The sequence below is a fragment of the Pristiophorus japonicus genome, unplaced genomic scaffold (genome assembly GCF_044704955.1).
Source record: "Pristiophorus japonicus isolate sPriJap1 unplaced genomic scaffold, sPriJap1.hap1 HAP1_SCAFFOLD_630, whole genome shotgun sequence".
Lineage (NCBI taxonomy): Eukaryota > Metazoa > Chordata > Chondrichthyes > Pristiophoridae > Pristiophorus > Pristiophorus japonicus.
Genome location: NW_027254542.1, coordinates 7754 through 29025, shown reverse-complemented (window position 1 = coordinate 29025; position 21272 = coordinate 7754). Strand labels below are relative to the sequence as shown.

Genomic DNA, 21272 nt, shown 5'->3' with positions numbered 1-21272 from the left:
ACAAAGAATATAAAATTTCAGGCAGCAAGCGAATTGACCGAGGCAGGGCTCGAATCTGTAATCTGATAACTTCGTGGTTACAATCGAAATCAAACGGTTTAACCATTAGGCCACGCGGCCTCTGCCATCAGCTGTCAATGTGTTGTTGTGTATATCGAGTGCAAATACGGGGCAACTGCTAAATCAAAGCGTGGATTTCGGAAAAGATGAGCATATTTCGAGTAAATGAACAGATGCCCTGCGATTTGGGTGTGCACCGGCGCAGGCAACCCCTATGTAAGTGGGAACACAACAGTTTAACAATTCGGTCATTGCAGCTGAAATCATACTCCTTCTCAAACTATACAGGATGACCCGGGTTGATGAGACAATCCGTTTTAAAGGGAAAGATTATGAACCGGAACTGACAACCTGCCCGTTTAAGCAAACACAGAATGGTCCGGGACAGCAAGGACATCCCTTGTACCAGGATGCAGAATGAGCCTGGACTGACAGCACTTCCCTTTTAAAAGAATAAAGTGAGATTTCTATCATCACTGAAGGCAATTGGGCAGTGGGGCTCAGGACCGCAGGGCAGAGACGGTTATTGAAGCTGCAGGTGATAGACAGGCAGGCAGGAAGGAGGGAGGGACGTAAAACCAGCCCAGACTGAATGCCAATTTTTAAATAAACATATATTTAACATTTTAACAAAAGAAATACATTTAAATTTTTTCATTGAATTTGATTTGTTTTAAATAAATAAATAATTGATTCACAATCCATATATCTTTGATGAACGAAGGCTGTGTTACTGGAAGAATTCGATTCGAAATGAGGGGGTGCAGTCAATAAATACCCAAACACAGTAAGCCCATGGCGGAAGACAAGCCACGAGGGAAGCTGTGGGCTACAAAGGCGATCTTTTAAAGTCGCGCGTGTCTTTCTGTTGGATCTGACAGCAGCTGCTTGTGATGTGAAAGAGGTCAAATGTAATAGAGCCCCGTGCAGGCACAACAGAAAAAGTACATTTATTTTGGAAGTTAAAAATGTTGGATTGGATATAAATATACATATTTATATATAACAAAGTCAGTCAGTCAGTCATGTCTTGTCTTGATTTTATTTTATTTGATTTGATTTTGAAAATAAGGGTGGACGATGTCATCATATCACACAGCACACACGCAAGCCCTCGATAAAATCTCTATATTTCTAACTTGTGCATTTTCCCTTCTTTCAGATGTGGAATAGCAAAATCCCACAGCAAATTCTTCTACCGTCAGAGAGTCTACGAAGGAGTGTTCAATCAAATCAGTACGGTTTCAAGCTGCATGTAATGCATTCTTCTCACATGACAGTAAGATCGCACAGCACGTTAGCACACACACTGGCTTACACAAACACACAAACAAACTAAAATTCCTGCACCCTCAAAAGGCAGTTTTTGAAATTTGAAATTTGAACTCCGGGACAGACAGCACATCGCTTTTAAACAGACACAGAATGATGCAGAGCTGATAGCACACCATTTTAAATAGACAGAGAATGATCCTGGACAGACAGCACATCACCTTAAAAGGGACACGGAAACAGAATGAATAAAAACAGATAAATATGCAAAACTCAGCAGGTCGTGCAGATTCTGTGGATTAAGAACCCGGTTTCACGTTCTGTCGGATAATCATTCCTATATTTTAGGAAAAAGTTCAAGATTACAGATTTTTTCAACAAAAATAGCGCCTGGAAATAATACGCAGCGAGAAAGGTCAAATGGGAACATCTGTGATACAGTGGAACGCAGGAGTGATTAAATAATAAATGGCACAATGGAGAAAGGCAAAGTGGGTGTTAATCGGGCGATAACGTAACAAAGGATGGTCCAGAGGACGTGTTAGTGGGAATAGCAGAATCATTACCAGACAATGGGAGCGGTGCTTATCACCCGATATGTTGAACCTAATGTTGAGGCCAGAAGACTATAACGTGCCTACAATATAAGGTGTCACCGCCTTTTAATCAGACCAGGAAGCTTTACCAGCCCGGATTGATTTCCTGTCCGCTCTCAATTCGGCAGCCAAGAGACTAATTCAAAAGCCAGCTTCTCACATCATTTCAGCTCTAGAGAAACAAGACGCACTCATATTCAGGGCAGAGGTGGAGATTGACGCTGAATGTATGCTTATCCCCATTGAGATGAGCTTATGCGGACAGACAGGAAGATATACTGATCAATTATTGGCCGGAACTAAACACGGGTTTAGGTTATCCAACGAATCACAGAGCCGAGTACCTCTGAGATACTTTAACTTTACTCAGTTGTGTGAGTTTCACTTTGCTCTGGGATTTGGACGCTGTGGGAACAATCGGCGCAAAATCACACGTTTTAATGTGAAATATGTCTGTTTTCTCACATGCCAAGCGGCTGTGAGGAGCGGAAATTTGAGTAAAAAATGGCGGGGCTCGTTCAGGATTTGGCCCGAGACCTCTCGCATTTCAAATGTGATCATTCCAAAGCGAGAATCATACCCCGAGACCAACGAGCCGCCGACAGTGAAAAGCGCAGCTCTCAGATTCTGACGGTAATGAGAAAAGATATTAGGCCCATCGTGCTTGTGCTGTCCCTCAGAGACCGATCGAATTAGTCCCCCTCTCCATAGTCCTACAAATGTTATCCTTTTGACGAATATATTATTAATTTGAGACATGACATGATCAAAGTGCAGCATCCTTGTCAGTGAAAGGGAAATTCGGCGATGAGGTGAATGTGATTGACAAAGTGACCAGGGGAGTCAAAACTGAATAAACTGCGACGAGGATGGGATTCGAACCCATGCGTGCAGAACAAAATTGATTAGTAGTCCATTGCCTTAACTTTTCGGCCACCTCGTCGCTTATTCAGCCAAGGCTCAGCCTTCCAATCTCCTGCTTTTTGTAACCCAACATAAATAATGTGAAAGAAAGTCCACTTCACAGCATACTCTGCCCGTGCATGCAGATCGACAATGTTCTTAAAGCAAACAGCCTTCCTTTACTTCAGGTGAGTGACGAGAAGAGACGGTTGGATGTTCGGCAGAATCGCAACAAATATAAAATTTCACGTAGCGAGTTAATTGACCGCGGCAAGATACGAATCTGCAACAGTGTGATAAATTCGCGGTTATAATCGAAGTCAGACGCCGTATCCATTAGACCAAGCGGCCGCTGCCATCGTCATTCAATGTGTTGTTGTGTATATTGCGAGAAAAATCAAGGAGTGGATTGAGGAAAAGATGAGCATATTTCGATTGAGTATACAGATGCACTGCGATCTGGGTGCGCACTCGGGGCAGGCAACCCCAATGCATCTTGGAACACAACAGTTTAACAATTCGGTCATTGCAGCTGAAATCATACTCCTTCTCAAACTATACAAGATGACCCGGGTTTATGAGAACATCCGTTTTAAAGGGAAAGATTATGAACCGGAACTGACAACCTGCCCTTTTAAAGAGATACAGAATGATCGGGGACTGCAAGGACATCCCTTTTACCCAGATGCAGAATGACGCTTGACTGACCTCAGTTCCCTTTTAAAAGAATAAAGTGAGATTTCTATCATCACTGAAGGCAATTGTGCAGTGTGGCTCATGACCACGCGGGGCAGAGACGGTTATTGAAACCACAGGTGATAGACAGGCAGGAAGGAGGGAGGGACGTAAAACCAGCCCAGACTGAAAGCCAATTTACAAATATATATATATTAAACATTTTAAGAAAATAAATACATTTAATTTTTATTTAAAAAAAATTGAATTTGATTTGTTTTAAATAAATAAATAAATGGTTCATAATTTAGATATTTTTTGATTGAACGAAGGCTGTGTGACTGGAAGAATTTCATTGGAAATGAGAGGGTGCCTTTTATCAACAAAGGCAGAAATTGATGTGGAGATTCAGCATCGCCTCCAGTGCTCCAGTGCAGCCTTCGGCCGCCTGCGGAAAAGACTGTTTGAAGACCAGGCCCCCAAATCTACCACCTGACTCATGGTCTACAGGGCTGTGGTTATACCCGCCCTCCTGTATGGGTCTGAGGCATGGACGATGTGCAGAAGGCACCTCAGGTCGCTGGAGATATATCACCAACAATATCTCCGCAAGATCCTGCCAATCTCCTGGCAGGACAGGCGCATCAACATCAGTGTCCTCGACCAGGGTAACATCGCCAGTATTTAAGCACTGTCCACACTCGATCAGCTTCGCTGGGCAGGCCACATAGCACGCATGCCAGATGCGAGACTCCCGAAGCAAATGCTTTATGCGGAACTCCTTCATGCTAAACGAGCCAAAGGAGGACAGCATAAATGTTATAAGGACACCCTCAAAGTCTCGCTGGAAAACTGTGACATCACCACTGACATCTGGGGTTCCCTGGCCGCAGATCGCCCGAGGTGGAGAAAATCCATCGGGGAGGGCGCTGAGCTCTTTGAGGCTCGATGCAAGGAGCATGAAGAGCCCAGGTGCACTCAGCAGAAGGAGCGCGCGTCAAACCAGCCCTACCGACCACTTCCCCTGACGAATGTCGGTCCCACCTGTGAAAGGGTCTGTGGCTCTCGTATCAGACTGCTCAGCCATCAAAGAATTCACTTTGGGAGTGGAAGCAAGTCCTCCATAGGACCCCTGGACCTGATGGCTTATATCCTGTGGATACAACCAATGCATCCATAGGATAAGAGCCATCAGGTCCAGGGACTTGTCCGCCTTTAGTCCCATTATTTTACCTCATACTGCTTCATTAGTGATAATGATAGTATTAAGTTCCTCCCTCCATATAGCACTTGGATTATCCACTATTTGGATGTTTTTAATGACTTCTACCGTGAGAACTGAAACAAAATATTTGTTCAAAGTCTCTGCCATTTCCCTGTTCTCGATTATTAATTCCCCAGTCTCATCCTCCAGGAGACTAACATTTACTTTAGCCACTATGTTCCTTTTTACATACCTGTAGAAACTCTTACTATCTGTTTTTATATTTCGTTCAAGTTAACATTCATAATCTACCCTCTTTTAATCATATTTTTCGTCGTTCTTTGCTGGATTTTAAAAATGTCCCAATCCTCTGGACTCACACGAGTCGATGATTGGCTGAGCGTGACGGAACAGGTGGCCTAAAAGGTGCTGCAAAATAATTCAGAACAATTACACCTCAAATGACCTCAAAACAGAGCGGATTACGTGCCAATGCCTACACCTACTGATTTACTGTGAACAGGGCTCGTTTTAATCAGAAGCAATTCGATTACATTCCTAATCCAACGATTTAACCACCCAGCCACGGCAGCTAGCACGTCGCATTTGTTTAAACACACACCGAATGAAGCAGCACTGAGAGCGCAAAACTTTTAAACAGACAAAGACTGATCCGAGACTGACAGTACAACAACTTGATGTCGCTGTATTACACAATAGAAAGCGGGAATGGCTGAATCGCTTTCAGCGGGAATTAAATGATGTACTCCCTGCTTATCTCAGCTAATCAGCTCGTTGGTCAAGGGGTATGATTGTCACTTATATAGGAAAATAATGGAACCCTTACTAATGGAGAAAATAGAAGAACATCTAGAAACCAAAAGTATAAAAATGAATAATCAGCATGGATTTCAAAAGGGAAAGTCCTGCTGGACCAAACTCATAATTTTTGAAGAGGTTATAGAGTGGGTACACATTTGATCATGCAATACGTGTAAGGTATCTAGATTTTCAAAAGACCTTCGCTATGAAACCCAATAATAGTCTGCTCAGCAACGTCAGGGGATAAGCAGCAGAATGAATAGCGAGCTAGCTTCAACACTGAAATCAGAGATTGGAGATAAAAGGCAGATATTCACATTGGCAGAAGATGGGTAGAGGTGTTGCAAAAGTATCAATGCCGGAACCACTATTGTTCACAATTTATATTAACGATTTAGAATTTGGAACTAAAAACAGATTTTCCACATTTGCCAATGATACCAAATTGGAGGAAATTTATACTGAGGAGGACTGCAACAAATTAAGGACAACATTAATAAACACGCAGAATGGGCATATAATTTTCAATTAAGTTCCACACACATACATGTGAGGTATTACATTTTGGTGGGAAGAATATGGAGGTCACTTATTACTTGGTACAAACGACTCTAGGTCGGGTAGAGGAATAATAGGATCTCTGAGTACAAATACACAAATCACAAAAATTGTGACAGAGTTTAGCAAGGCAAAATAAAGGTAACTAAGCAGTGAAGGTTATTTCTAGTGGTATAGAATTGCAAAATAGGAAGGTTATGCTAAACCTGTATCGAACCTCGGTTAGACCACACTTAGAGTACTGCATGCAGTTCTGGTCATCCTATTATAAAGAAGATATAGAGGCACTTGGGAGTGTGCAGAGAAGATTTACTGGATGCTACCAGAAATGGGAGGTTATTCATAAGTGGAAATAATGAACAAGCTGGGTCTCTTTTCTCTTGAAGATTGATCTATAGGGTTGACCTAATAGACTTATTTAAAATTATGAAAGATTTTGATCGAGTGTTTACAGAGAGAATGTTTTCACATGTGGGGAAGAGCATAACTGGAGGCCACCAATATAATATTGTCATCAAGAAATCCAGGAATCAAACAGAGATATCAGAAGCAACTTCTTTCTGGAAAGAGTGATGAGAATGTGGAACTGAAAAGCGTAGGAGTGGTTCAAGCGAATAGTATAGATACATTTAAGGAGAGGCTAGATAAGCATATGAGGTAGAAAGGAATAGATGGCTATGCTGAAAGATTTAAATCAAGAAAGACTCCAGAATATTCGGGTGGAACATAAACGCTGGCATGCTCAGAATAGCCAGAAAGGCAGTATACGCTATGCTGTCCTTTGTAAGCCTATTTAATTCAGTTATCTGCAGGATTATGCATTGGATTCAATGATAAGCTCTCTGAGTATAGGTAGGAGTGTCTGGGTCAATGTAAGAGCTTTCTGTTTCTGTGTAATAGATTCTGGGTCTCTTTAGGTGCAGTCTGGGTCTGTGTTGCAGCTGCCTGTGTCAGGTTTTGAGCTGACTGTGTCTGTTTAAATGTTGTCCGGGTTTGTGTAGGAGCGTCGGGGTTTGTATTGCAGCTCCATGTTTTCGGTTTGGAGCTGACTGGGTCTGTGCAAGAGTTGTCTGTGTTTGTGCCGGAGAGCCTGAGTCTGTGTTGGAGTGTGTCGGTCTGTGGTTGATCTCCCTGGGTCAGTGTGGTTCTGTATTGAGATTTTTGATTCATTACCATTTGATCTTTAAATGAGATGTCTGCATCTCCGAAGCGAGCTGTCTGGCTCGGTGTAGGAGCAGTCTGGTCTTTTGCTGGAACAGTCTGCGCCCGTGTAAGAACTGCTTATCTCTGTGTAGGAGCTCTTGGATCTGTGTTGGTGATGCCTTGGCCAGAGTAGAGCTGTCTATGTCTATGTAGGAGGGAATTAATCTGTCTTGGAGATCCCTATGTCTCTGATAGGAGCTGTGTGGGGCTGTGTTTTAAACTTTGTGCCTGTGCTGTTAATCCGTGCTTCAGTGTAGCACCTGTCTGGTTCTGTACAGGAGCTGCCTGTTTCGCGAAGGAAATGTCAGTGTCTCTGTCGATGCTCTCTGGAAATGTGTTGGTGTTGTCTGCGGCTGATGAGGACATGTTTGCTCCTGTGTATGTGACGCTGGGTCTGTGAAAGGAACTGTCTGAGTCTGTACACAAGCATTTTGATGCGGTGTATGCGCTTTGCCTGTCTGCACTGGAGTGTATGGATCTGTGCAGTAATGTCTGGCTCAGTGTAGGATCAGTACTCCTATGTACGGGAGCTGCCTGGGTCTGTTTAGCTGCTGTCTGGGTCGGTGCAGGAAAAGCCTGGATCTGTGAAGGTAGAGTCTGGGACTGTGTAGGAAGATTGTGAATCTGTGAATGTAGAGTCTGGGACTGTGAAAGAGCCGTCTGAATATGTGTTGCAGCTTTCTGGGTCTGTGAAGGAATAGTCTGGGGCTGTGAAAGAAAATAGAAATCTAGAAATCCACAGCGCTGAAGGAGGCCACTTCAGCCCATAGTATACATGCCAGCCGACAAAGAACCACAGGGCCCTTTGATCAACAACCCTGAAGGCTATATATGAACCTGTGAAGTATGACAATGGCGGAAAGATAAAGAACGCCCAGACCAATAAGTCCGCCCCAGACAACTTCTACACACCTTGCACCGAAAAATTATACACACCACCCCAACCCGAGCCATGCAAATTCATGGGAGAAGCAAAAAACAGAAAAAAACCAGGCTAATTGTGGGAAAAAAAATCTGATAAAATTCCGCTCCATCTACGCGATCAAAATTAGTCCAAGAAATCAACTTGGTCGAATTGGAATCCCTGCAGTACTTACCATCGTATCTGCGCCAGCCAACATGAGGCTATCCAGCCTAATCCCACTTACCAGCTCTCGGTCTGTAACTCTGCTGATTACAGCAAGGACATTGTACTTGACTGTATACAACATTGGTTAGGCCGCAGCTGGAGTACTGTGTGCAGTTCTGGTCACCACATTTCAAAAAAAAAAGATCCGATTGCGCTGGAAAGGGTACTGAGGAGATTTACAAAAAAAGTTGCCTGGACTGGAGCATTTTTGTGATGAGGAAAGATTGCAAATACTGAGTCTGTTTTCTTTGGACCAGTGGAGGCTGAGGGGAGACTATATTGAGGTGCATAACTTTATGAGGCTCTAGATAGATTTGGTAGGAAGGTCCTATTTCCCTTTGCAGAGTGGTCAAAAAACAGGAGGAATCGATTTAAACTAATTTCGGGTTGGACCAATTCCCCTATCTCAGGCGCCTCCTATCAACAAGAGCAGGCATTGATGATGAGATCCAACACCGCCTCCAGTACGCCAGTGCAGCCTTCGGCCGCCTGAGGAAAAGAGTGTTTGAAGATGAGTCCCTCAAAACTTTCACCAAGCTCGTGGTCTACAAGGCGGTAGTAATACCCACCCTCCTGTATGGCTCAGCGACGTGGACTATGTACAGTAAACACCTCAAGCCGCTGGAGAAATGCCACCAGAGATGTCTCCGCAAGATCCTGCAAATCTCCTGGGAGGACAGACGCACAAACATTCGCGTCCTCGTCCAGGACATCATCCCCAGCATTGCACCACTTACCACACTTGATCAGCTCCGCTGGGCATGCCATATGCCAGACACGAGACTGCCATAGCAAGCGCTCTTCTCGGAACTCGGCCACGGCAAATGAGCCAAAGGCGGACAGAGGAAAGGTTATAAAGACACCCTCAAAGTCTCCCTGATAAAGTGTGACATCCCCACTGTGACCTGGGAGTACCTTGGCCATAGATCGCCCTAAGTGGAGGAAGTGACTGCGGGAGTGTGCTGAGCTCCTCGAGTATCGTCGCCGAGAGCATGCAGAAATCAGGTGCAGGCAGCGGAAGGAGCTGCGGCAAACCAGGCTCCCTGCCCATCCTTTCCCTCAACGACGGTCTGTCTGACCTGTGACAGAGACTGTGGTTCCCGTATGGAACTGTACAGCTATCTAAGAACAGGTGCAAAGAGTGGAAGCAAGTCTTCATCGATTCTGAGGGACTGCCTATGATGATGAATTCGGGGGAGAGTTAGATGAGCTGTGAGGATAAATGTCTTTACCGTGGGCGTCGTGGCAGTAGCGAACTCAATGCCTGAATGGGTGGTAGCGGCAGAAACCCTGACACATTTTAAAAATATTTGGATATCACTTAAATTGCTGTAACCCAAAGGACGCACTTAGAGCTGGGAAGTGGGAATTAGGCTGGAAAGCTCTTGATCGGCATCCACGGGCACTATTGGCTGAAATGCTGTACATTTCCTGCACTACAAAGTGATCACATTTTAAAAGTAATTAATTTGCTCTGAACTGCTTTGGGAAGTGGCGAGATCGAACCCATTACGGGCCATTTATTTCATTTTTGGTGGTGCGATTGCGCTGCAAGTATTTTAGAGCAGCTTAAACATTCAGGGACGAAACTCACACCAAACCTGTAATACAATGAAGCAATGCTGCAAAACATTACTTCTGCCGAGAGCTGGTGGCCCTGCCGAGTGTTTCCAGCATTAAATGAACAATTCCATATACTCCGGGGATTTGTGACTTCTCGTATTTCAATCAGTGAAAGGCTCAATGCCGCTGATTGGTTTGTAGTGCAAAGTATGGAACTGATCTAAATTTAATTCCACTGCGTAATCCCTCATTATAAGAACATAAGAATTAGGAACAGGAGTCGGCCATCTAGCCCCTCGAGCCTGATCCGCCACTCAACAAGATCATGGCTGATCTGGCCGTGGACTCAGCTCCACTTACCCGCCCGCTCCCAGTAACCCTTAATTCCTATATTGGTTAAAAATGTATCTACCTGTGTTTTGAATACATTCAATGAGCTAGCCTCAACTGCTTCCTTGGGCAGAGAATTCCACACATTCACAACTCTCTGGGAGGAGAAATTACTTCTCAACTCGGTATAAAATTGGCTCCCCCTTATTTTGAGGCTATGCCCCCTAGTTCTAGTCTCCCCGACCAGTGGAAACAACCTCTCTTCCTCTATCTTCTCTATCCCTTTCATTATTTTAAATGTTGCTTTCAGATCACCCCTCATCCTTCTGAACTTCAACGAGTAAAGACGCAGTCTACGCAATCTATCATAATAATCAGCCTAGTGAATTGTCTCTGTACCCCCTTCAAAGCTAGTATATCCTTCCTAAAGAAAGGTGATCAAAACTGCACGCATTACTCCAGGAGCGTCCTCAACAATGCCCTATACAGTTGCAGCAGGACCTCCCTGCTTTTGTACTCAATCCCTCTCGCAATGAAGGCCAACATTCCATTCGCCGTCCTGATTACTTGCTGCAACTGCAAACTAACATTTTGGGATTAATGCACAAGGACCCCCAGGTCCCTCTGCACCTCAGCATGTTGTAATTTCTCCCCATTCAAATAACATTCCTTTTTACTGTTTTTTTTTTCCCCAAGGTGGATGACCTCACATTTTCCGAAATTGTATTCCATCTGCCAAACCTTAGCCCATTCGCTTCACCGATCTAAATCTCTTTGCAGCCTCTCTGTGTCCTCTACACAATCCGCTTTCCCACTAATCTTTGTGTCATCTGCAAATTTTGTTACACGACACTCAGTCCCCTCTTCCAGGTCATCTATGTATGTTGTAAACAGTTGTGGTCCCAGCACCGATCCCTGCGGCACACAACTAACCACCGATTTCCAACCCGAAAAGGATCCATTAAACCCTACTCTCTGCTTTCTGTTCGCCAGCCAATTCTCTATCCATGCTAATACATTTCCTCTGACTCCGCGTACCTTTTATCTTCTGCAGTAACCTTTTGTGTGGTACCTTATCAAAAGCCTTTTGGAAATCTAAATACACCACATCCATCGGTACACCTCTAGCATCCATGCTCGTTAGATCCTCAAAGTATTCCAGTAAATTATTTAAACATGCTTTCCCCTTCCTGAATCCATGTTGCGTTTGCTTGATTGTACTATTCCTATCTAGATGTCCCGCTATTTTTTCCTTAATAATAGCTTCAAGCATTTTCCCCACGACAGATGTTAAGCTAACCGGCTTATAGTTACCTGCCTTTTGTCTGCCCCCTTTTTTAAACAGAGGCGTTACATTTGCTGCTTTTTAATTCGCTGGTACCTCCCCAGAGTCCAGAGAATTTTAGTAGATTATAACGAATGCATCTGCTCGAACGTCTGCCATCTCTTTTAATACCCTGGGATGCATTTCATCAGGACCAGGGGAATTGTCTACCTTGAGTCCTGTTAGCCTGTCCAGCACTACCCTCCGAGTGATAGTGATTACCTCAAGGTCCTTCCTTCCCACATTCCCGTGACCAGCAATTTTTGGCATGGTTTTTGTGTGTTCCACTGTGAAGACCGAAGCAAAATAATTGGTTGAGGTCTGAGCCATTTCCACATTTTCCCATTATTAAATCCCCCTTCTCATCTTCTTAGCGACCAACATTTACTTTGGTCACTCTTTTCCGTTTTATATATCGGTAAAAGCTTTTACTAACTATTTTTATGTTTTGTGCAAGTTTACCTTCGTAATCTATTTTTCCTTTCTTTATTGCTTTCTTCGTCATTCTTTGCTGTCGTATAAAATTTTCCCAATCTGCTAGTTTCCCATTAACCTTGGCCACCTTATAGGCATCGGTTTTTATTTTGATACTCTCCTTTATTTCCTTGGTTATCCATGGCTGGTTATCCCTTCTCTTACCACCCTTCTTTTTCACTGGAATATATTTTTGTTGAGCACTATGAAAGAGCTCCTCAAAGGTCCTCCACTGTTCCTCAATTGTGTCACCGTTTAGCCTGTGTTTCCAGTCTACTGTAGCCAACTCTGCCCTCATCCCACTATAGTCACCTTTGGTTAAGCATAGTACGCTCGTTTGAGACACTACTTCCTCACCCTCAATCTGTATTACAAATTCAACCATACTGTGATCACTCATTCTGAGAGGATCTTTTACTGGGAGATCGTTTATTATTCCTGTCTTATTAAACAGGACCAGATCTATGATAGCTTGCTCCCTTGCATGTTCTGTAACATACTGTTCTAAGAAACAATCCCGTATGCATTCTATGAATTCCTCCTCAAGGCTACCCAGTGCGATTTGATTTGACCAATCGATATTTCGGTTAAATCCACCATGATCACTGCCATTCCTTTTTCACATGCCACCATTATTCCCTTGTTTATTTCCCGCCCCACCATGAAGCTATTATTTGGGGGCCTATAAACTATGCCTAACTGTGACTTTTTCCCCTTACTATCTCTAATCTCCACCCACATTGATTCAACATTTTGTTCATTAGAGCCAATATCGTCTCTCACAACTGCCGTGATATCATCCTTTATTAACAGAGCTACCCCACCTCCTTTCCCTTCTTGTATATCTTTCCGAATTGTCAGATACCCCTGTATGTTTAATTCCCTGTCCTGGCCAACCTGCAACGTTTCTGTAATGGCCACCAAATCATACCCATTTATGATGATTTGTGCCGTCAAATCATTTATTTTATTTCGAATGCTGCGTGCGGTTAGGTAGAGTGTTTTAATACTAGTTTGTAAACCATGATTTTTAGTTTTGACCCCTCCTGCAGCCCCTTTATATTCATACATATTGTCCCTTCCTAACACTTTGTCGTTTCCACTTACCCCAGTGCTCGTCTGCTCGATTGCCTCCTGTTTTTTGCATTTTTTCTTGGTGTCCTGTGATCCGAGCTCTCACCCACTCTAACTAGCTCAGAACCCTCTCCTGGGTTCCGAATACTCCTTGCATTGCGGCACCGAGATTTCATGCTTGCCTTTTTATTACACTTTGACCCTTTAGAATTTTGCTGTACATTCGTCTGCTGGAAACTGCAGGGGCCACGTCGCTTAATGGATAAGGCATCTACTTTGATGCAAACACTGATGTAATCAGAAAATTGCAAAGTCAAACGCTGCCGTGGTCATTTTGGCAAATCTCGTTCATCTTTATAAAACCAAACCACGTTCGCACTCATTAACGAAAGGTGAGTTCCTCCCAAACAATGCACTTATCTTTATTAAAAGGCATTTGTTCATGCTGTGTTTATTGCTCACTGATTTTTGGAGATAGTGTCCAACAAACCAACAATTAATATCGATAAACTATTAATGTTTCCAGTTCGAACAACAGCTTCGCGTCAATCAGTGTAATAAAGGGCAGTGGAGGGAATTGGGATCAGATTCCAATGAGATCCCCGTGAGTCGATAAAAAAAGGAGCACTTGCAGAATCGCTGCGAGCAGGGTTCGAACCTGCGCAGGGAAACCCCCATTGGATTTCGAGTCCAACGCCTTAACCACTCGGCCATCGCAGCTCCCCAGTACAGGTGCTTTAATAGTCGAATTGTTGGTAAAATTTATCAGAGAGTCCGCCTGCATGCTTGCCCTATTGCATCTCCCAGACGATGTGAACATTAAATCGTAGAATCACAGAATCTTACAGCAAAGAAGGAAAAATGTCGGTCAGAACTGAAAGAATTTACATTTCGGGAAAAACTGAACAGTCTGGAGAGCTTCTTTCTCGAAAAACAAGTGGCATATATTTTTTACATGATGAAGGTATTTGATCGAGTTGATGTGGAGAAAATGTTTGCTATTTTGCAGGAGTTCTGAACGGGAGGTCACCGATAAATTCAGTAGACAATTCAAGAGCAACTTATTTACAAAGAGTGGTTTGAATGTGGAAGATGCTTCATAAGCAGTAGTTGAGGCGAATAGCACAGATTCATTTTAAAGGGAATTAACAAAGCACATGACTGAGATAGCAATAGAACAATATGCTGATAGGATCAAGTGAAGTAGGGTAGTGTGCAGCATTAACTCTAGCAACACCAGTTAGGTACAATTGTCTCTTTCTGTGATGCAATCTCTATATAACGTTATGTGACACTCATTTTAAACAACAACAACTTATATATAATTAGCAATTTGAAATTAGCGAAACGTCCAAGGCGCTTCACAACAGTATTATGCGATACAAATTTGACACCGAGTCACTAAATACAAATTAGCACAGGTGACTAAAAGTTTGTCCAACCAGGTATGCTTGATAATGAGGAAGAAAGCTGTACATTGCAGGTAGATATCAAAGAACTGGTCAGGGGTTTAATGTAATTCAACCCGTAGAAGTGTTAGATAATGCATTTGGGGAGTGCTTATTGGGAAAGCGAATAAACATTAAATGTTAGGCCACTGATAAGTGTAGTGGTGAAAATGACCTTGGAGTGAATGTCCACAGAATCCTTGATGGTAGCAGGGCAGGTAGATAAGATGCTTGTGAAGGATAGACAGAAAGGAAAATGAGGCGGGGTGGCGTTGCTGGTTAAAGAGGAAATTAATGCAATGATAAGGAGGGACATAAGCTTGGATGATTTGGAAGCGGTATGGGGGGAGCTGCAGAATACCAAATGGCAGAAAACGTTAGTGGGAATTGTGTACAGACCTCCAAACAGTAGTAGTGAGGTTGGGGACAGCATCAAACAAGAAATAAGGGATGTGTGCAATAAAGGTACAGCAGTTACCATGGGCGACTTTAATCTATATTTTGATTGGGCTGACCAAACTGGTAGCAATGCGGTGGAGGACGATTTCCTGGAGTATAATAGGGATGGTTTTCCAGAACAATATGTCGAGGAACCACCGAGAGAGCTGGCTATCGTAGACTCGGTGATGTGTAATGAGAAGGGACTAATTGCCAATCTTGTTGTGCAAGGCCCCTTGGGAAGAGTGACCATAACATGGTAGAATTGTTTGTAAGATGGAGAGTGACACAGTTAATTCAGAAACTAGGGACCTGAACTTTAGGAAAGGAAATTTCGATGGTATGAGGCGTGAATTGGCTATAATAGACTCGCAAATGATGCTGAAGAGATTGACGGTGGATAGGCAATGGCAAACATTTAAAGACCACATGGATGAACTTCAACAATTATACATCCATGTTGGAGTAAAAATACAACGGCGAAGATGGCTCAACCGTGGCTAACAAGGGAAATTAAGGATAGTGTTAAATCCAAGAATAGTTATATAAATTGGCCAGAAAAATCAGGGATCCTGAGGACTGGGAGAAATTTAGAATTCAGCCAAGGAGGACGAAGGGTTTCGTTAAGAGGGGAAAAAAGAGTACGAGACGAAGCGTGCCAGAAGCATAAAAAATGACTGCCAAAGCTTCTATATATATGTGAAGAGAAAAAAATTAGTGAAGACAAACGTAGGTCCCTTGCAGTCGGATTCAGGTGAATTTATAATGGGGAACAAAGAAAAGGCAGACTAATTGAACAAATACTTTGGTTCTGTCTTCACGACGGAAGACACAAATAACCTTCTGGATGTACTAGGGGACTGAGGGTCTAGTGCGAAGGAGGAACTGAAGGATATGCTGATTAGATGGGAAATTGTGTTGGTGAAATTGATAGGATTGAAGGCCGATAAATCCCCGGGGCCTGATAGTCTGCATCCCAGAGTACGTAAGGAAGTGTCCAGAGAAATAGTGGATGCATTCGTGATCATTTTCCAACAGTCTATCGACTCTGAATCAGTTCCCATAGACTGGAGGGTTGGTAATGTAACACCACTTTTTAAAAAAGGAGAGAGAGAGAAATTGGGTAATTATAGATCGGTTAGCCTGACATCAGTCGTGGGGAAAATGTTGGAATCAATTAAAGATGAAATCGCAGCGCATTTGGAAAACAGTGATAGGGTCGGTCCAAGTCAGCATCGATTTATGAAGGGAAAATCAAGCTTGACGAATCTTCCAGAAATTTCTGAATATTTAACTTGCAGAGTGGACAAGGGAGAACGAATGGATGTAATGTATTTGGACTTTCTAAAGGCTTTCGATAAGGTCCCACACAAGAGATTTCTGTGCAAAATCAAAGCACATGGTATTGGGGGTAATGTACTTACGTGGATAGAAACAGAGAAGCAAAGAAAATAGGTGCAGGAGTAGGCCATTCGGCCATTCGATCCTGCACCGGGAGTCAATCAGATCATGACTGCCCATTCCTTCAGTACCGCTGTCCTGCTGTATCTCCATACCCCTTGATCCCCTTAACCGTAAGGGTCATATTTAACTCCCTCTTGAATATATCTATGAGATCACATTTCATCCTTCTAAACTCCAGTGAATACCGGCCGAGTCAATCCAGTCGCTCCTCAAACGTCTGTACTGCCATCCCGTGAATCAGTCTGGTGAACCATCGCTGCACTCCCTCAATAGTAAGAACGTCCTTCCTCAGACTAGGAGAACAAAACTGAACACAATATTCCAGGTGAGGCCTCATTAAGGCCCTGTACAACTGCAGTAAGACCTCCCTGCTCCTATATTCAAATCCCCGAGCTACGAAGGCCAACATACCATTTGCCTTCTTTACCACCTGCTGTACCTGCGTGCCCACTTTCAGTGACTGATGAACCATGACATCCAGGTCTCGCTGCACCTCCCCTTTTTCTAGTCTGCCACCATTCAGATAATATTCTGCCTTCGTGTTTTTGCCCCCAAAATTGATAACCTCACATTTATCCAGATTATACTGCATCTGCCATGTATTTTCCCACTCACCTAATCTGTCCACGTCACCCTGCAGCCTCATAGCGTCCTCCTCACAGCTCACACCGCCACCCAGTTTAGTGTCATCCACAAACTTGGAGATATTGCACTCTATCCCTTTATCCAAATCGTTAATGTATATTGTAAAGAGCTTGGGACCCAGCACTGAGCCCTGCGGCACTCCACCAGTCACTGCCTGCCATTCTGAAAACGACCCGTTCAGCCCGACTCTCTGCTTCCTGTCTGCCAACCAGATCTCTATCCACGTCAGTACATTACCACCAATACCATGCGCTTTGATTTTGTATACCAATCTCTTGTGCGGGACTTCGTCAAAAGCCTTTTGAAACCAAATACACCTCCTTGTGCACTCTACTAGTTACATCCTCAAAAAATTCCAGAAAATTCGTCAAGCACGATTTCCCTTTCATAAATCTATGCTGACTCGGTCCGATCCTGTCACTGCTTTCGAAATGGGCTCCATAATGATTGATTCCAACATTTTCCCCATTACGGATGTCAGGCAAACCAGTCTATAATTACCCGCTTTGTTTCTCCCTCCATTTTTAAAAAGTGGTGTTACATTAGCTACCCTCTAGTCCATAGGAACTGATCCAGATTCGAGAGATTGTTGAAAAATGATCACCAATGCGTCCACTATTTTTCGGGCCACTTCCTTAAGTACTCTGACATGCAAACTATCAGGACTCGGGGATTTATCGGCCTTTAATCCTATCAACTTCCCCAACACAATTTTCCACCTAATAAGGATATCTTTCAGTTCCTCATTGTCACTAGACCCATTGTCCACGAGTACATTCGGAAGGTGATCTGTATCTTCCTTTGTGAAGACAAACCGAAGCGTCGAGAACTGGTTGGCAGACAGGAAGCAGAGAGTCGGGATAAACGGGTCCTTTTCAGAATGGCCAGCAGTGACTAGTGGAGTGCCGCAGGGCTCAATGCTGGCACCCTAGCTCTTCACATAATACATTAATGATTCAGATGAAGGAATTGAGTGTAATATCTCCAGGTTTGCAGATGAAACTAAATTAGCTGGCGGTGTGAGCCGTGAGGAGGACGCTAAGCGGCTGCAGGTTGACTTGGACAGGTTAGGTGAGTCGGCAAATACATGGCAGATGCAGTATAATGTTGATAAATGTGCGGTTATCCACTTTGATGGCAAAAAAACGAGGGCAGAATATTATCTGCATGGCGGCAGATTAGGAAAAGGTGAGGTGTAACGAGACCTGGGTGTCATGGTTCATCAGTCATTGAAAGTTGGCATGCAGGTACAGCAGGCTGTGAAGAAGGCAAATGGTATGTTGGCCTTCATAGCTAGGGGATTTGAGTATAGGAGCAGGGTCGTCTTACTGCAGTTGTAAAGGGCATTGGTGAGACCTCACCTGGAATTTTGTGTTCAGTTTTGGTCTCCTAATCTGAGAAAGGAAGTGCTTGCTATTGAGGGAGTGCAGCGAAGTTTCACCAGACTGATTCCAGGGATGGCTAGATTGACATATGAAAAGAGACTGGATCAACTGGGCCTTTATACACTGGAGTTTAGAAGGATGAGAGGGGATCTCATAGAAACATGTAAGATTCCGAAGGACTGGACAGGTTAGATGCGGATAGAATGTTCAAAATGTTGGGAAAGTCCAGAACCAGGGGACACAGTCTTAGGATAAGGGGTAGGCCATTTAGAACGAAGATGAGGAGAAACTACTTCACTCAGAGAGTTGTTAACCTGTGGAATTCCCTGCCGCAAATAGTTGTTGATGCCAGTGCATTGGATATATTCAACAGGAAGTTATTGTGACCCTTATGGCTAAAAGGATCAAGAGGTAGGGAGGAAACAGGAAAGCGGTACTGAGGGAATGATTAGCCATGATCTTATTGAGCGGTAATGCAGGCTCAAAGTGTCGAATGGCGTACTGCTGAATCTATTTTCGATGTTTCTATGTTGAGAAGCAACACGGAATACTTGCCTTCATTAGATGAGCCACAGAATATAAGATCGCGGAAGTTATGCTTCAAATGTGTAAAACTGTAGTTGGGCCAGAGATAGATTATTGCATGTTTCTCTGGTCACCGTATTGCAGGAATGATCAGGCAGCACTCGTGAGCATACATGTTCGATTGAGGCGGATCGTAAATTTAGCTCTGAGTAAATATTACATCGGCTGGATTTGTTTTCTTTGGAAGAGAGGAGGCTAAGGGGGTCCGTATTGAAGTGAATAAAATTATGAGTGGCCTAGATCAAGTGCATAGAAAGGATCCATTTCCCTTAGCAGAAAGGTCAACAACCAGGCGTCATAAATTTAAAGTAATTGTAGGAGGTTTTCCGGAATTTGAGGTACACTGTTTTCACCCAGGGGTGGTGAGAGTCTGGAACTCACTCCTGAAAGTGATTAAGAGGCAGAAGTCCTGACCACCTTTAAAAGTCCTTGAATATGCACTTCAATTCCAGTAACCTAAAAGGCTATGGACCAAGAGCTGGAAAGTGGCATTAGTCTGGATAGGTCTGATTTTAGTCGGAATTTAGGTCATGATCTTCTGTTTCTTCGGCAGCTCAGTGCATTTTGCAGCAAATCAATACTTCAGTGAAGGGAAACTGCGTTCCCTGCAATTCCTGCTACACAAGTGGCTCCAATCCTACCCACTTTTCCATTGAGTTCTCTTAGACCCTGAGTCTATTACACAGGAATAAGAGTAAGCCATCGAACCTGTTACAGAATGACAGCAGAATTCCATTAGCCCCTCGAGCCAGTTGCAAAGGACAAGAGGAAGTAATTCAGATCCTTGGGCTTTTTATACAAGAATAGTAGAACGCCTTCGGCCGCTCGTACCTGCTGCATAGATGACGAGGAGGCACACTTTCCTGTTGCACAGAATTAGCTGGAAGCCATTCAGCCGCACTGCACTGTTGCACAGGGAAAGGAAGAGGCCATTAACGCCTCAAATCTGAGCCTTAGGAGAGGCAGAAGCCGATCAGTTCCTTGAGCTTGCTCTACAAGAAGAGTATAAGTCTATTTAGATCCTAGAACGTAGAAACATAGAAAACGGGAGCAGTAGTAATCCATTCGGCCCTTCGAGCCTGCACCGCCATTTAATATGATCATTCCTAATGCTCTATCTCAACACCATATTCACGCTTTTCCCCCATATAACTTGATGTCTTTTGTGTCTGGAAATCTATCTCCCTCTTAAATATATTCAGTGACTCGGCCGTCACAGCCTTCTGTGGAAGAGAATTCCACAGCTGCACCACTCTGTGAATGAAAAAAAAATCTCACCTTCTCCTTCCTAAATTTCCTACCCCCGGATCCTGAGACTGTGACCCCTTGTTATAACCTTCCCAGTCAGGTGAATCATCTTCCCTGCATCCAGTCTATTCAAACCTTTCAGAATGGTATACGTTTCAATGAGATCCTCTCTCATTCTTCTGAACTCTGCAGAATACAGGCCGCGTCGACCCAATCTCTGCTCATACGACAGTCCTGCTATCCCAATAATCCATCTGTTGAACCTTCGCTGCACTCCCTCTATGGCAAGTATATACTTTCTTGGGTAACGAAAGCAACACTGCACACAATACTACAGGTGCGGTCTCACCAAGGCCCTGTAGAACTGAAGTAACACATCTTTACTCATTTACTCACATCCTCTTGGAATGAAGGCCAACATAACATCTGCCTTCCTAACTGCTTGCTGCACCTGCATGTATGCTTTCAATAGACTATTTTAGAAGGACACCAGTTCCCTCTGCCCATCGATCCTGTTTCCTGTCCATTAACCAATATTCAATCCATGCTAGTACATTACCCCCAATCATGTATGCTTTAATTTTGCACACTACATCTTACGTGGGACTTTATCAGAGGCCTTCTGAAAATCCAAATACATTATATCCACTGGTTCTCCCTTAACTTTTCTATCAGTTACATCCTCAAAAACTCGAGTAGGTTTGTCAAACATGATTTTCTTTTCATCAATTCATGTTGACTTTGTCTAATCCCTTTGGTATTATCTAAGTGTTCCGTTATAATATCCTTTACTATAGATTCTCGCATTTTCCCTGCAACTGTTGTTCGGCTAACCGGACTGTAGTTCCTTGTTTTCTCTCTCTCTCCATTTC

General features: G+C 43.6%; 1 non-coding gene across 1 annotated transcript; it reads right to left on the bottom strand.

The window, feature by feature from the left end:
• Positions 1-13824: 13824 nt before the first annotated feature.
• trnas-cga (transfer RNA serine (anticodon CGA)) lies at positions 13825-13907 on the bottom strand. The gene has a single exon. It is a non-coding gene; the product is annotated as a tRNA-Ser (tRNA).
• Positions 13908-21272: the final 7365 nt, after the last annotated feature.